The sequence below is a fragment of the Narcine bancroftii genome, chromosome 1 (genome assembly GCF_036971445.1).
Source record: "Narcine bancroftii isolate sNarBan1 chromosome 1, sNarBan1.hap1, whole genome shotgun sequence".
Classification (NCBI taxonomy): Eukaryota; Metazoa; Chordata; class Chondrichthyes; order Torpediniformes; family Narcinidae; genus Narcine; species Narcine bancroftii.
Genome location: NC_091469.1, coordinates 338,656,624 through 338,674,498, shown reverse-complemented (window position 1 = coordinate 338,674,498; position 17,875 = coordinate 338,656,624). Strand labels below are relative to the sequence as shown.

Sequence of the window (17,875 nt, the reverse complement as noted above, 5' to 3'; positions counted from 1 at the left end):
TTCAACTCCCAGCAGGAATCATGACAGAATCATTTTGGCCCTTTATAGATTGGATTAATCTATAAACATTATCTATTCCATCTTTTGATAATTACTTGCTCATCTCTTGAAAAACCATTATGGATAGCTATGTTCCCTCTGTGAAAAATTGCTGGAATTTCAAACTTCATAATTTCTAACTTGAAACATGGCAAAAATATCTTTTATTGGAGTTTTTAAAATTCCACACATTATAACATTTGTTTCTGACCAGGGTTACATAGAAACCTAATACTATATTTTGACTTGCAGATTAAAGTAGATTTAAAAGCAAGGATGAAATACTGAGTACTTGCATCTGAATTTTTAACCCAAATTCTAGCACAAATGGCCAAATCAGTAAAGAGAGAAAATGATTTAATATTTTTTTAAAATGTACTTTTTTTGTATACTAGTTTAAATTCACCATCCAAATCAGACTGCAGTTACAAACCTGGCACAATTGCCAGGTGTAAAATCAAGATTTTTCTCTCCAATTTCTTCAGATGCACTCCTTTCATTTCACAAAGGCACTAGTCAGCATTTTTTTTATTTTAAAAACCTTTTCCTTCCAATAACATTGGCCTTGTTTTTTTTTTCCAGTTACTGAAGAGAGCAGTTTGTGATGACAGTGGGATGAGAGACAAAAAGGAATATTAACCAGTAAGATCCAGAGAATGCTGTGGATGACTACTTTCCCCCAAGGTCAGTTTCTAATGGGTATCAGCTCGGGGATCATTAATATCTCGAAACATGGTGTTAAGTTGAAATATCATGAGCAGGGATTATGCAACAAGTTTTAAAAGAAAAATCACATCAATTTGAAAAATTTCAAGGGAATAATGACTGATCTACACACTATTTTGGGATCAGAGATTCAACATTTCATATTTTCATTCAACACAATCTTAGCAAGTATTTTAGACCTGGAGTTTGTAAATATTAGAGATATCACAGTTTCCCTGATATGCTGGGAAGGACAGCAAATGCTTAAGCCTGCAGAGTTAAAATTAACACCCAATGGATTTCTACATTAAACCATTTATTTTGTAATGGTCGAAAGATTTTAACATTCAGCAAAATCTGAGCAATTTAATGTATTAAGTGACTGGTATACACCACTGAAACTATTAAATGATTCAGCATGGTTTTAATTTTCAATAATTTCTAAATTGGAGCACATGATTGAAAATGCTCATTTCTGATGACTGACATTTAACTGTTAATAAAATTGTAGCTAGTTACCCTTCATTATTTTCTAAAGGTGTACATTTATGGTGTTATGCTGCCTGATTACAATAGTTCATGGAAGATTTTATCAGGAACATTTGTTGAACTATTGGTTCAATATAAATTCTTTAATTGAAAATTATATTCCAAGAATTTTTGGGTATCATGCGCATATTTGCAGTGTTGACAGGAAATGTAACACTTGGGTGTTGTCAAATTATCAAAGTATTTGTGCAATCCACCGCTCATGGCAACTTCCTCTTTATGCTTGTGTGATCAGTGGGTAATGCTAGTGACACCAGAGCAGAAGGAAAATCTTTTCCTTAATAAACCCATTTTTCCAGCGATGGAACCTGAATCTCTTGTTTCCTGAGTTTATCTGCAAAGAAGAATTTTTTTTTTTAATGGGGAAAAAAAAAGTATGCTGGTCAGCTTTACTGATTCTTTTCATAGTAAAGAAAAGTTAGAAGTGTTTTACCCTGGAATCAAAATTGTGCACACATTCAATCATTCAACTTTTTTATATATATATATATATATAAATATCTTTGGCAATGCAACTGTAAATGTTCTTGTCTAAAGCAACTTTGTCATTATTTCATTCTTGGTGGTCCAAATAGACTTTTTTTAAAGCCATGCCTGAGTTACAAGGCTTCAATACGAGGCAGAAAGCCACAGCCACTTCATGGTTCCCTTATTATTTGCTTATGAAATTAAGTTCCATAACCCTAATTTGATTTGAGGTATTATCCCCTTTTACACAGCATCCAAGGCAGGAATATTGCGTCTTTATTGCACCATACCATTTGTGCAAAAGGTACGAACCTGGAATGGGTGGGGGAGGTGTCATTGTAGTCCCTCCTTTAAGCCATCAGCCAGCTCCCCACCATGACTACCAGCCCCCCCACATCTCCATCGGGCACACAAAACTCAAAACGGTCAACCAGTTTACCTATCTCGGCTGCACCATTTCATCAGATGCAAGGATCGACAATGAGATAGACAACAGACTCGCCAAGGCAAATAGCGCCTTTGGAAGACTACACAAGAGTCTGGAAAAACAACCAACTGAAAAACCTCACAAAGTGTATACAGAGCCATTGTCATACCCACACTCCTGTTCGGCTCCGAATCATGGGTCCTCTACCGGCACCACCTATGGCTCCTAGAACGCTTCACCAGCGTTGTCTCCGCTCCATCCTCAACATCCATTGGAGCGCTTTCATCCCTAACGTCGAAGTACTCGAGATGGCAGAGGTCGACAGCATCGAGTCCACGCTGCTGAAGATCCAGCTGCGCTGGATGGGTCACGTCTCCAGAATGGAGGACCATCGCCTTCCCAAGATCGTGTTATATGGCGAGCTCTCCACTGGCCACCGTGACAGAGGTGCACCAAAGAAAAGGTACAAGGACTGCCTAAAGAAATCTCTTGGTGCTTGCCACATTGACCACCGCCAGTGGGCTGATAACGCCTCAAACCGTGCATCTTGGCGCCTCACAGTTTGTCGGGCAGCAACCTCCTTTGAAGAAGACCGCAGAGCCCACCTCACTGACAAAAGGCAAAGGAGGAAAAACCCAACACCCAACCCCAACCAACCAATTTTCCCCTGCAGCCGCTGCCTGTCCCGCATCGGACTTGTCAGCCACAAACGAGCCTGCAGCTGACGTGGACTTTTTACCCCCTCCATAAATCTTCGTCCGCGAAGCCAAGCCAAAGATGAAGAGAGGTAGTTACAGCACCAAATAACATTATGCCAGAGTTGTTTGGCTCAGTGTAAAAGGCCAAAGCTGGCTTAATGATGGGCCTTATTTACAGCAGTATTGCAGGATTTCTGTGTAAAAAGGGCTTCTTTCTTGCCCCTGTCCTTTGTTCACCTGATTAAACTTTTAAATGTGCTCACCACTTGGAAAGTAACCAATACTATTTCCACCCTTCCCCCTTCTATTCCCAGCAGCATCTGCCTGAGATGTCCTCCTTTCTTGTGACTAGTCATCTCCACTTGCTTGGCCCATTCTAAAATCTTGATGCTCTAGATATCTGGCTCTCTTCACCCCTTTGCTACTGGTCTCTTCCTATGAATCCTGGTCTTGACTGTGGCCTCTGTATTTTTAGTGTGTGAGAGGTTGTTTCAGAAACATTTGGCCCAATTAATTTCCAAGTTGTATGATGTATGGAGAACAGCTGTTGGCAGGCCATACAACAACCATTTTGTGCATTTCTGCAGTGGCCAGTACCTTCAGTTTGCAAGTGATGAGAAGATGGATGTCAAGTGATTTATATATTAAAAAAAAAAGTAATCTACATTATTGGAAAGAATGCAATGAATTATTCTTGCCTGCACCCTCAGCATCGTGATCAATGAACAAGGCAATGGGTGATTTCTATTATGTGTATTTACCCCAATTTTATGCATTAAATGTGCTTGATTAATACATTTTTCCATCTAACAACTAAAAGTACAAATCACCATTTGTAGAAGAGAAATAGATGCCAAAAAGCCATGGTCTAATTGAAACTAAAGATATTTGTTGGGTATACACCTGCCCTGCTGTACAGCATAACACCCACATCATGTCACCCCCCTCACAAAATCTGTCAGTAGCCGTATAGAACGAGAAAGCCCATTTCTCAGAATCCTAGTTGTCGGTGCATACACAACCGTGTCGACGCGGAATGCATCAAACACTATGGACCATCCAGGGGAAGGAAACAAAAGGTAAAAGGTGGCTGCTTGATAAGCTTCCTGCCAAAAGATCAAAGCGAAAGCACGCCAAGATGGTGGAGTGAAAGTTCATAGAATTCAAGGAACGTTTTAACCCCTACTGCGTAGCCCATAATATCAATGAAGCCCCGGTCAACCGAAATCAGGCCCGCTTCCTCAGTACAATGGGCAGCAAACCATTCGATCTCCTTAGCACCTTTGCTGACCCTGGAGGACCCAGGGGCGAAGACCTACACCACTTTATGATGCACTGTACTGGGGAACCATCAATTCTGGCGGAGGGGCAACTATTTTATGAAAGGAAACGAATGTCCGGTGGGGGGGGGGGGGGGGTAGCATTGCCTCAACTGTCCCAGCACTGTCATTTCGAGCAGTTTCTGACCCAAGCGCTAGGAGACTGATGGGCTTGGCAGATCGCCAGGCAGTGCGGAAATGATGGGCAATGGACGACGAAGTAACTCTCAATCGCTTATAGAACTGCCTGCAGCTCCGAAATGGCAGACAACACCAACAAGACCTTGTGTTTGGGAGGTTTTCCCACCATTGCAGGAAGTTCAACCGTCGCCCAGAAAATTGTTTCTTCAAAAAAAAAATTGAAATGATGTCCAGCAATTTAAAGAACCGGTAAAACATAGGGATGGTTTGGAGCCAACACTCTTTTCCTCTCCCTCCCGCCCCGGCGTCTTGACGCGGCCGCACGAATCCCTTAAACGTGCAAAAACAAAACGGACTCCTCACCTCGTCTCTCCATTTCTCTCAGTGGTAAGAGTGCGTCAGTATTGGAGACCAAGCAAGGGGATTTTTGTTTTGTTCATCATTTCTGGGCTTCAGACCCGCTCTTGTTGTTTTCTCTCTCTTGGCTCTGCAATGAGCAGGCTCCCTCTCTCTTTTTCCGCTCGCAGGTCTCCGCGCCCGAGCCGCGCTGTCTCCTTCCTCCCGCCCCCGCCGCTTCGCCCAGTCACCGCCAGTTGACCGGCAGCTTCTCCTCGCGGGGAGGGAGGCCCACGCACCTCCCAGCAGTTGCCACCGGTGTGCGCTGCTCCGTCCCCATTCAGTCCAAGGGCAAAGTTCCCAACCCTGGACTGGACAATGCTTGTCGTATCCTCGCCCGCAGAAGGCTTGGTTTAGCCTTTTATTTGCCACGATCTCCTCTGTTCAGCATCACTCGACGCAATGATGGGCGAATGGCATGCATGAGTTTGGCTGCAAAAAGCAAGAATTTCGATGCATTGTACTTGTGACCCCCCCCCCACCCCTCTCTTGACAAGCCAGGCAATGTCTGTGGATGTAATTTCCTAAGCATACCAGAAAATGCAGCTGTGTGTTGTACTGTCAAATGGCTTATTACTTGTTTTACTACTTTCTAACTCTTTCCTTCTCTTTTGCTTTCTTACACGTTGAATTTAATATCAACAATCAAACTGGTGTCGTTTCTGAAGGAACTTTTAAAGTTTTTGCAAAGTGGCAACTCTTTGCTTTTGATGCACAGTTTTTCTTTAACTCTCTCAGTCGATGGAAAAATGATAGCGCCCAATTTCCACTTTTCTGGTCTCATCTGTGGTGATCACTGTTTTATTTACTCATTTAAATGCATAGGCAGTTGATTTCCTGCTCTGTGGATCCTGGTGACCGATGAGGACAACTCTGTGTGGGAATGGTGTGTGGCATTAAAATGGTTGGTAACCAGACATTCTAGCTTGGTCTCTCCGACTGTAGATGCTCTGTCAAGTGGTCACCTCATCTGCCCTTGGTCTCGCCAGTCTATGCCGATACGAATACACTGAATGCAGTGGATCAGCAGATTCAGTTGGATAACATGGATATAAAGTTGTGCCTCACCAGAAAGGTCCATTTATGAGCCTAGATGGGGGTGAGGGAGGAGATGCAAGGCAAGTTTTTAATTTTCTACTTTTATAGTGGAAATTGCTCAAGGATGGCTGGGACTGAATGAAAATTTGAGGAACAATGCATTGTATTGCACCTGGACAACCTTAAACCTGGACAACTCCCCCCCCCCCCCCAAAAAAAAAGGTTTGCTTCCTGAAAAAAAATTGGGAATCTTGATGGACAACTTCAAGTTGAGCACAAAGATCATTTCAGATTTGCTGCAGGAAGCTGGAGAAACATTAAATCAACTTAAATTTAGTAAGTTTAATGGCATTTTTCGTCTGATTTTCATTTGTTCTCAGCATCTGATGTCAGCATCCAACAATAGTTGGCAAGCATTGATCGATTCCAGTTGCCCAGATACTGCTTTTCCATGGTCGCTTTTCCATGTTTGTCACTAGTCATGGACTACACCAAGATCAGCAGGGAAGAAGTCCATGTATGATTGCACAAAATGAATTTTCAATGACACGTTGCACCTCATGGTTCTATATGCTTGAAGCATATTTAAAAATATGACAGGAAATCAGGAAAAAAAAATTATAGCTAACTATCTAAATAACAGTATGTGACAGGAAAGCCTTAAGTTGATTTTTCTTGATCAGTAGCCCAAAATACATAAAATACACCCAGGAGTGTCCAGGAAACACAATTTTCATTATCAATGTTTCTAATTTTAGGAAATCCACCCTCCCTCCATCCCCACCTCCTTCTGGTTGCACTGTTGCCATCTCTTTACCTACTCCCATTCCTACTTTTGCTTGAAACTTTCCCTTTCCTAGTGGTTTCTCCCTCCATTGTCCTACTTTCTGTCCAAAACCCTATGTCCTCTTGGCCTCGTCCCAGCTTCTGTCTTCTGTTTTTATTTCTCCATTCATAGTCTTGATATCACTCCCTCCTACTTTTGTTTTCACTGGGAGTTGCAACCCAAATCCATCACCTGAATAACATTTTATTCGAGTTAGCATATGCAAAGATTTCTGTTGATCATTTTTGTTTACAGATTTAGTACACTACAGAGACAAGTTATCTTGGCCTTTCTAGCCTGTGCTGAACTATTTTACTCCCTAGTCACACTGAACTGCAGCCTGACGATATCCCAGCATACCTCTTCCATCCATATACCTGTCCAGATTTTTTCTTAAATGTCAAAATTGAGCTTCCATTTACCAATTCAGCTGGCAGCTTGTTCAACACTCCCACTCCCACTCTCTGTGTGAAGTTCCCACTAATTTTCCTTTTAAACTTTTCCACTTTCAACCTTAACCTATGTCCTCTAGTTTTTATTTCTCCTAGCTTTTCCCTTTATTCACACTGAATGCTGATTTGCATCAGAGTACAATTTCATTGACTTTCAACTGTGCTTATATGTAATGAAATTTTGCTGGTCCTTTTCACCAGGTAATGAAGCTATATGTCTGATGGGCGAGAATGGGCTTCTGGTGTAGAGTATCCCATCCAGGTCCTTGTGTGTAGCTATAGTTGAGATTTAATTGGTGGAAGGAGAAAGCGAGCCTGGAGAAAAATGTCCCTCATTTTTGCTTTTTGATCATACCGAATTTTCATTTTTCCCTGAGCAGTTTTAAAAATTTTCCTTGCCATCTCACAAGCCTGATGTAATCTGTTTTTAAATTTGAAAACATAATCCAACAGATTTGATTGTATATAATTTATGTATCCACTGTTCCTTCAATAATAGTAATGGACTCCTGACTTCATGACCAAACACCAACTCAAATGGACTAAAACCAAGAGACTCCTGAGTTGCCTCTCTAACAGCAAATAATAACAAATGGATTCCTTCATCCCAGATAGTCATTGAGGAGCTGAAGCTGAGTGTAAAGAAATTATATAAATGAAGAGGGGAAGTGCCAGAAACATTATGGAGAGAGAGAAAACCTGGCTGGCTCTGATGAAGAGAAAAAGAAAAACAAAATTTTGGTAGAACTCAGCAGATCCCGTAGCACCAATGGAAAGCAAAAGGCAGTTGATTATTTTTACCTGAGCCCTTCAAGTTTAGGCCTGAAGTGTCAATTTGTTTTTCCTTTCCAAGGATTCTGTGTGACCTGCTAAGTTTCTCAGCACCTTTGAACATAACACGAAACCCTACAGATTTCTTGTTATCTATCATGGAATAAGACCTTGATGGTTTTGTCAGCTTCTCCTGAATCATGAGGAACCTAAAATATTGAGTATAACTTTTTATTCTCTACCACATGAAACCGTTTTCATAGTTGATACGAAAAATGATCCTGCTCATTTATCTGCTGCATCTGAACTTTGTCTTTTAATTACATTATTAAAGATTATCTTCATAATTAAATTTTGACCCCAGTTTATTCTTGCAACTGATGTGCTTGCCTGCTCAAATGAGAATCATTAGTATTCTATTGGGGCATAGTAAGAAAACAGTATGATTAGTGAATGGCCTTCAATCACTAGCTCCTTCACCTGGGAACTATCAAATGTGATAGTCCACACAGCAACCGTGGAAGAGATCACAGCTGAGTCTGCCTAAACAAGCATTTTCCAGAAAGAACTGTCAGGGATAATGAAGCCAAAGGGTAAATAGGCCTTTATCATGAGAGGATTTCAAGATCCAGTTTATTATTGTCTGGAAAAATGTATGCATACACAAAGCACAGCACATAATCATCATATTTATACATAAAGGTATAATATAAATATTTTGGGATAATTTACTTGGTAACTGTTCATCAATCTCGCAGCTTGTAGGAAGAAGCTATTTCCCAGCCTGGCTGTCCTAATTCTGATGCTCTTGTGCCACCTTCTTGATAGTAGAGGGTCAAATATACTGTGTGCTGGATAGAAAAGGTCTTCTAATTCTTTAGATCTATTCTAGCGTCTCTCCCAGTAAATGTTGGCAATAGAGGAAAGGGAGAACCCAGTGATCTTCTTGGCTATTTTGACAGTCCCCCTGTATGACTTCATCTGGTGCAGCCATCACACCTCAGCCAGACAGGACTCTCTCAATTGTGCACCAGTAAAAAGTTGTCAAGATGCGAGCCAGTAGCATTGCCTTTTTCAACCTCCTAGGAAGTGTAGGAACTGATGCACATTCCTGACTCATGAGATGTTGTGGGTCCACAATGCATCATTCTTTATATGCACACTAAGGAATGTATGCTCTTATTATTTCTATTATGGGGAATCTTTGCAAGACCACACCTGGAGTATTGTGTATAGTTTCAGATACATATATATATTTTTTAAAAATCCACTTGTTATGGAGGTAGTGCAGTGACAATCATATATTTCCATGACTGGCATGTTTGCTATGTCAGGAGAGATTGAGTATACTGGACCTATATATCCTGGAAGAGATCTCAATGAAATATACAAATTCTTGCACGGCTTGTGACTGGGAATTTAGAAATGCTGCTCAGTCTCTGAATAAAAGGTAGGCCTGTTAAGGGGTTGGATGCAGGGAAATTCATCATGCAGCAGATGGTGAATCTTTATCCCAACGATTGTGGAGGCTTGCACATGGAGTTTGTTTAAAACAGGGATTGATATCTTTCTGGATATTAAGGGAATCGAGGGATATGTGGGCAATGCTGAGAAAATGTTGCCAAGTACAAAGATGAACCATAAAAGCTGATAGATGCGGCCAGTTCAAGAGCTTCAGTGGCCGACTTGTTTCTGTGCCTGTCACCTTATTGACAAATTCAATCAATTATTCAGAATTATACAAAAGCTAATTAAAGTGTTAAAGTATCTATATATCATAAATTTATGGTATATAAATCTAATAACAAAAATACATTTCATATTTTACTTAAATTTGGTATTTGAACCTGACATAACAATTAAGAATTCATTATTGTGATTAAATGTATAAGTTGAAATTCTCTTTATATCTTGTCCACATTTTATGCTTTTTTCCTGGTTTTGGAATGCAGTCCAGATTGCAAAGATAGAAAAGAACTTTGGAAAAGGAGAAACATCATTAAAAAAAAAACAAACTGCTTTCCTTATTAACTGACTCTTTTTCCATTGAACTGAAAATATCAATGTAATTTTGTATCTTGGCCATCTTCTGCATTCAAGTTTCCTGTTGCATTTAACTGAAGTTTCTCCAACTGAAACGATCAGTTACAAACCTATCTTTGATTCAGTGTCACTCAGCACTGATCTGATTCTAAACTCTGTAGAAAGAAACCTGTACAGCTGATGTTATGATCCAGTGTAAATTGAGTGATTCTATATCAACCATCAGTTTTGTGTGTCTCCTGATTTTTTTTTTTGTTTGTTTGACTAATTTCTAATCATCTAATCACTGCTAATGGAGAATAGGAATTCCTTGCTTGTCAGTGAAGTGTCTTCACCATTTTGGTGCTGAAGATCAAGATAACGCTGCAAATAGCTTTAAAATTTTGGGAAAAGAACAGTTGTATTTTTATGATGCCTTTCACAACTTCCGTTTTTGACAAATGAATTTCGATGAAATATTTTGGAATAGACGTCCTTGTAATGTTGCTTTGCAAGAAGTGATTTTTTTGCTGGCACTTTGGCATAAATCTTAGCAAAAAGTATACAGTTGTCTTCAGTAATTCATCCTCTGTCAATTTGGCAAAAGGCTAATTTTTGTGTGTGTGAGCATGCTTCAACACAAAATCATTCGGGTATGAAAGTGACATCATATGGGGCTACTGTGAAGCCCCACCCACAGAATCTGAAGGGTTGTCTGATACACCCCTAGGCTTGGCTCGATGTGCATAAAAAATTTTAATGATTTAAAACCTATTTAAACCACGATTTAAGAAGACTGTTAGGACATTCAAATGACTTAGAAAGTCTTAACATCTAATAAGTTACCTGGGTCTCTTGTAGCTGTTCTCTTCTATTTAAAATCCATGGGAAAGGATTTCTTGTTCCTCCTCAAGCAAGGTGCGGAAGCTCAATCTGGGATCTCTTGGTAAGTAATAGACTACTAACCCAAAGTTCTCGCTCCTTGTTGAAGCCCTTGTGGAATTTGGCAATGAAACCCAGTTTCCAGCGTTGCTTGGAATTACTGACAGTAACTTCTTGATTTCCATCACTGAATTTATAAAATCTAGAAATATCAAATTTGGTTGGTTTTAAGGATAGCAAACCACAATATAGTAGTTTCATTGGCTGAAATTTCGAGTCATGATGGCAATGTTTAACTGCTGTTGATGGAAGACAAATATTTGTCAGGTTACTGAGGGAAAATTACTGCTTTTTTTAATGTAATTCTCTGCTATCATTTACTTTGAGAAAAGGTAAAGCTTTCACTTTAAAGTCTGATCTGAAAGAAGACACTGAGCAGTGTGGCAGAGGACTGCTAATCTTGATTTAATGTCAACAACCTATGGCTCTTGAGTTGTGTGTGGTTCCTTTAGGCCTTAAATGTAGAAACCGCCCCAATTATGGTTCAGCTTTGTTATTCGATGGGTGTGATGTATGGCTTGATTTAATGTCAACAACCTATGGCTCTTGAGTTGTGTGTGGTTCCTTTAGGCCTTAAATGTAGAAACCGCCCCAACTATGGTTCAGCTTTGTTATTTGATGGGTGTGTTGCAAGCAAGTTGCTTTAGATTTGAAGTGGTGCAATCGTGTTGGGTTTTTTAAGGATCAGAACATCAGGAAACATTTATGCTTTACAGAGGAATATACGTGTTCCTATCTTGTTCAATTATTGTATGGTGCATTTAGCATCTTGGGGAGATTGCATTTTCCGACCAAGTGGAGGTAACAAAGTGGCGGCTGCTGTTTAGGTTCTGACTCTTGATCTAGATTTTGTTCCTGTTGTGGGGGTTGGACTTGCAACTCGGAGAGAGGTACTGCTGAACCTTGAGAAACACTTCAGAGGGGCAGAGACCAGCGCCATTGATTTCAAAATGGACTTTGAGTCTCACCTGTACAGCTGGCATCAAGAGCCATGAAGGGGAGAAAAAAAAATCACACACCAGGTCAAGAAGCACTCATGAAGAGTAAGGGCGAGATTTTCTCATCTCTACTTTTACTAGAACTTGAAATATGAATAATACATGTATATTTTAAGTTATGGCAAAAGGTAAGGGTATGTCTGTGACAAAGTTGTGACCAAAGTTGTTCTATCTGGAGAAGAGTACAGATTTAAAGTATATTGTCAGATATACCAAGGAGCAGAGAGAGGTTGTTTTGTGAACATATTAGTTGAACATGTCACATTTTGTACGATGGGTAAGATGCAGGACAAAAACGCAGAGTTACAGAGAGAGATTAGTTGGTACGGAGAAAATGCAACCTAATTTTACTATTCTTTGATTAAGGGGGGAGGTGTGGTCGCAAAGACAGGAGGTAATAGATGGAGAAGGGAGCAGCAAGCAAGGGGAGGAGGGATTCTGGGTGAATAGAGAGGGAAAGGGTGGAGAGCTGAAGGAAAAACAGGCAGAAGGGTAGGGAGGGGGAAAGGAGAGCAGGTTAGAAACAGGAGATGTCCATGCGGCTGGAGAGTGTCCAGATGGAAAACAGTTGTTCCTTCTCCAATTTATGGGTGATCTTGGTGGAATAGTATACAAGGCCGTGGATAGACAGGCAAATATGGTAGTGTGACGCAGAACTGAAATGGTTGGCTGGCCACTCGGAGGTCTCTGTCACTGGTGCAGAGAGTGAAGGTGGTCAGCGAAGCAAACTCCAGTCTGCATCAAATCTCTCTGAGGAGAAGACCACAAAGGGAATATTGGATGCAGTAAATCAATCCTGCTGATGGCCAAGTGAAGTGTTGCTTCACTTGGGCTCCGGACTGTGGTGAGGGAGGAGGTGTGGGTGCAAGTGTGACACCTACTGCAGCCATGAAAGAAGATGCTGGGGGGTGGGGGTGGGTGGGTGGTGAGGCAATAGGTGGGGAGGGGTGAGTGCATGATGAAATTACAGAGAGTGGTCCTTATGGAAGGTTGAGAGTGGAAGAGAAGGAAAAATGTGCCTGATAGTGGGATCCTGTTGTAAGTGCCAGAAATTCTGGAGGATATTGTGTTAAATTTGGAGGCTGATAGAGTGGTAGGTGAGGATAAGGGAAATCCTGTGTTTGTGGCTTCTGGGGCCAGGGCAGATGAGTAGAAAATGGAAGAGATATGGGTGAGGGCTAAGTTGATAGTAATGGAGGGGAAGCCATATATGTGGAAGAAGGTGGACATTTCAGGAGATCTGGTCTAGAAGACCTCATCTTGGGAATAGCTGCAGCAGAAATTGAGAAATTGAGAGAAAGTAATAGAATCCTTTCAGGGGACAGGATGTGAGGAAGTGTAGTCCAGGTAGTTGTGGGAATTGGTGGGTTTGTAGTATATGTTGGTGGAAAGCTTGTCTCCCAAGATGGAGACAGATATCTAGAAAGGGAAGTGTTGGAGATGGACCTGGTGACTTTGAAATTGAGTTGGAAGTTGGTCATCAATTGAATGTATTTGAGTTCATCGTGGTCCTCAATATTATGGAGGAAAGAGTTAAGAGGCATTGCCTGTGTAGACTTGCAGCATGGATTGTTACACAAAGCCCACAAGCAGCCAGGTATAGCTGGGACCCATGCGGGTACCGATGGCTGCTCCTTTGATTTGGAGGAAGTGATATGAGTTAAAGGAGAAGTTGTAAAAGTGAGGACAAGTTCTTTCATGTGGTGGAGAGTGGTGGTAGAGTGTGACTGGTCAGTTCCCTGGTTGAGAAAGAAGCAAAGTGCTTTCAGACCTTCTGTGTGTGTGGGGGCAGGATAGAGGTATAAAGACATTGGACATCCATTGTGAAGATGAGGTGCTCCTGTTCAGGGAATCTGAAGTAATTGAGGAGATGATGGACATGAAAAGTATCTCGGATGTACATGGGGAAGGATTAGACCAGGGGAGAAAAGATGATTAAGGTAAGAAGGGCAAGAGCAAGCTGAAACAATGGGTCTACTCGGATGGTTAGGTTTATGTATCTTGGTAAAAGGAAAAAAAAATGAGCAGTGTGGGGAAGGGAGTCAGAGGTTGGAGGCCATGGGGAGGGGGGGAGGGAAAGTGACCAGAGGTGATAAGGCTGGAGCTGGTGTTGGAAATGGTGGCTGGATGAGCTATGGCCGAAGGGGTAAGTAGGAGGAGGTGTCTGAGAGCTTTTGTCTGGCCTCAGCAAGGTAGAGGCGCTAGTCCATAACAGCACCACCCTTGTCTGCAGGTTTGATGGTGAGGTTGGGATTGTTGCATAAAGAATGGAGGGCAGAGTGTTCCGAGGAGATGAGATTAGAATAAGAGAGTGGAGTGGTGAAGTTAAGAAGGTTGATGTCTCAGTGGCAATTAAAAATAAAGATAATTGGCAGCTGGCCAAGATGGTGTCCAATAGGAGGAAGGCAGCTTAGAGGGAAAAGGGTCTCTGGTGGGGGGGGGGGGGAAGGGGATGAAGTGTCAGTCTTGGAAGTAGGCCGAGAGACTGATGCGACGGAAGAAGAGTTTGGCATCGTGGCATGTGCAAAACTATGGAAAGGCTGTTTATTTGAAATTTCCTGAATACAATATGGCATCTAGGGAGTTGTAACAGGCCAACACAGAAGGAGTGGTCCTTGAGTTTACAGTGACTTCATTGGAATACTGAACCTTTTTTTTTTAATATATAAAGAATATACCTGAAGTGCAAGCCAAAAGTTAGCAAGCAAATTTGATGTGGCTAAACATATACTGAAGCTTCTGTACAGATATGTAAGTTCTGGTATTTACCTCAAAGTCCAAAGGAGTTTAGGATTCCCACACCAAGTCTCAAATTTTGTACGCTGCTGATTTGACAAATTGTGAGATTGAGTTCAAAGGTGCAGACTTCCACGGACTCCCTTTATTTATTCTGGGACCAATCGTAGATTGCTGAACTTGTTAGATCTGGCACAGGTCCAGCAACCTTATTAACTTAAATGGACAAAATATTGTTACAAGACTAAAGGGAAAAATAATTGGACTTTACAATTTTAATGTAAATTAATATTATCTGTAATTGTTTTTCAATGTTTAGCAGTTTTGACTGTTGATAAACCTAACCTACCTGGATGTCAGAACATTTCTGTGACTGGGACATGACACTCAGTGTTGGAAAGGTCCTGCTATGCTGAGCCATCTGCCGACCAGCTTACCACTGCACCTGCCGACCAGCTTACCACTGCACCTGCCGACCAGCTTACCACTGCACCTGCCGACCAGCTTACCACTGCAAGCTGATATCTACAGAATCTATTGCTGGCAAGATCATAACTCTATGAAAGATCTTGGGTCAATAACAGATAAACTTGTGCTAATGTTTATGGAGGGAAGTTTTTTTGTGCTAAATCATAAAATTACAAAATGTGAGAAATATTCAACAGGTTAGTCTTTTTGTCGAAATAAATTTTCATTGACAACGACCAGTGTTTTGTTATTTGGTTCTTCTGTACTGGAACTGTTATTCTCTCTCCACAGATTATATTTGCATCAGATTTCCAGAATCCATCCATAGTATTTTGCCTTGGGATTGTATTCATTCAGTACATTTCATATCCTGAAACGTTATGAAGCAACACCAAAATGAGTTAATTGATTTTGAAATGTATCATTTACATAATCAATATTCATCTAATATGATCCCTCAACCATAAGATAGTAAACCCACTATTTCTGGTTTAGAGATGAACGACTTATCAGCTAAATCGCAGCAATCTCCAAAAATCTATCTTTCTGTGAATAATAACAATGTTTTGTCAAAGTTAATTTGTAGCTTGTGAAAACTTGTCTCAGTTTTTCCATTGACTGAATTGCTTTGAAAGTTCCAGCATGGAAGGAGGCCATTTGGACCGAGGCACCTGTGTCAGCTCTATAGAGGAACTGTCCAGATAATCTCCTTTCTCATTGCCCTCCAAATTCTTTTTTTGTTCAAGTAGATCTAATTCCATTTTGAAGACACATAGTTGAATCTGCCTCCACTTTCATGCTGCACTACTGCCTCTGACAATACATTCCAGCTCTCTTTGGATTATTTTTACAGTCACCATTCTCTTATTCTTCCTCCAATATGAACACTATATGCTCTGCATAGATTTTCATGATTTTAATTGCCTTTGATTGTATGCATTCTGCCCTTTCCGGTTTCAGGGAGAATAACCACTGATTCTCCAATCAACCTTAAGTTCATCATCTTCAGAGTAATTCTAGTCATCCAACATTTTTGGATGTTTTTGAGAATAGTGTCCAGAAGTACCCACACAATTGAGGATGAACCAGAGTTTTATAAAATTTCATTGTGTTCTTTTCTCTTGAGGTCTATATCTTTAATGCTAAAACCAGGATCATGTAAGCTTTCATTCCACTGAAGTAAAATTTCATTTGACCAAATGGGGTGTTGAAATTCTTGCATTTAAATCAGAACACAGTTCTACGTAAGAATGGTAGACTTCGGCCTCCATGAGAAAATGGGACTTTCTCTATAGACTTCATCTCCTGATTTACTTATAATCTCAAGGCACTCCAGCAGAAGATCATATCATCATTGAGTTTGCGTTTCTGACAACCCTCCTGACTGCAAATGTAACTTGCCAATTTCAAACCTTTACAAATACAAAGACAGAAAGCAGTACTGATGGAGGATGATTTGTTTCTGCTGCTTTACTTACTCCATTTGGAATTCTTATTTTCACATTGCTCTCTCTTGGGAAGGCAATGTGCCTGTGAGAACTTGCACACACTGTTCCAAAGTGGTTGGTTTTGGTAGGATGGAAAGGACATTTTTCCAGTATCATGTTCCCCTTGAGATGCCTGGAAAAGTTTTTAAGAACTTAACCTGAGGGGAAGTCCAAGTGTAAAAATAAACTAGTACACTTAAAAATCCCATTTGGATCTCCATCCAAATATAAAGGATTCTCTTATTAATGTTAATAAATGATGTAAAAAAATATATCAATATTACCGATGCGGATATGAATTCTAAAGGAAGGGTACAAGAAACTCTTATGGATTTTACAGAAGTCAGTCCGTGTCCACCATTCAATTTGACTTGGGATTTTTCTGCTTTTTTTTTCCTATGCTTGATAATTCCTCAATTAGCAACACAGTATTTTGAAAATGCATTCTGAATAATATTGACCACAGTTTCCCTGTCCATCATGTTGGTTATGTCTCAAAATCTCCAGTATGTCAGTCAGCCATGACATCCCTTTCCTGAATCCATGATGGTTGTCATTTGACTGTTGTATAGTGTATTGATTTCTCAAACATTTTAATTATTTTGTTTATAGTTTTTAAAGTTAGTGATAACTCGAAACCTCCTCTCCAATAATGCTCGCTGTCTTTTGACAATCCTGAACAATAGCATCTGAACTATTTTAAACCTGCACAAATCCAGCAAGCTTCCCGTCTTGCTTTTGATCCGCATTGTTGATAGTACTGCTTACTATCTCTCTCTGTTAATCTAGTACCAACTAATGTTTTTTTTTCAATCTTTTTATTATTATTATAATTTATAAACACATACAGTTCAAAGAGATAAAAAAATACATAGTAAGTAATGAATTAATACAGAGATATTAAACAATAATATTACAGAATAAAAATATATCATAAAAAAAATTTTGATCATAAAAAATTTTGATCAAGTACCAACTAATGTTGACCATACCATTCTCCATTATGATCTAGTTAGGGCACTGCTGTCATGCTTAACTATGGTCTTGGCCACAGAATCACACACAGTGGTTTCTTTATGCCCTTATTGTATTGCTTTTATTAACTCTTGCAAAGGATTAGTCTGGCTGCTCATATTTGTGCGTACATACTGTATCTTGGCCACAATTTCCTTTTCAAATTTTCAAATTTAGACATTGCAGCATGGTTACAGCTCTTTCAGCCCGCAAGTCTGTGCTGCCCAATGGACCCCAATAGGTTTTGAAGGGTGAAATGAAACTGGAGTACCCAGAGGAAATCCACGCAGACACGGCAAATGCACAAACTCCTTGCAGCACAGGATTTGAACCCCGGTCCTTGATGCTGGCATTGGAACAGCATTGCACCTACCACGAC

General features: G+C 40.4%; 2 long non-coding RNA genes across 4 annotated transcripts in view; one reads left to right on the top strand and one right to left on the bottom strand.

The window, feature by feature from the left end:
* Positions 1-5,187, bottom strand: part of LOC138748817 (uncharacterized) — a 37,203-nt gene extending 32,016 nt beyond the window's left edge. The window contains exon 1 of the long non-coding RNA XR_011348261.1: positions 4,710-5,187. This is a non-coding gene — a long non-coding RNA (uncharacterized lncRNA). The remainder of the gene's footprint in view (positions 1-4,709) is intronic.
* LOC138748826 (uncharacterized) overlaps positions 1-15,231 on the top strand; it is an 87,547-nt gene extending 72,316 nt beyond the window's left edge. For 2 of the 3 annotated variants that reach the window (XR_011348268.1, XR_011348270.1), the window contains exons 2-4: positions 622-723; positions 10,713-10,797; positions 14,847-15,231. This is a non-coding gene — a long non-coding RNA (uncharacterized lncRNA). Of the gene's footprint in view, positions 1-621; positions 724-4,601; positions 4,734-10,712; positions 10,798-14,846 lie in introns of those variants that run through there. The other variant, XR_011348271.1, reaches the window with a different exon arrangement.
* The last annotated feature ends 2,644 nt before the right edge of the window (positions 15,232-17,875 follow it).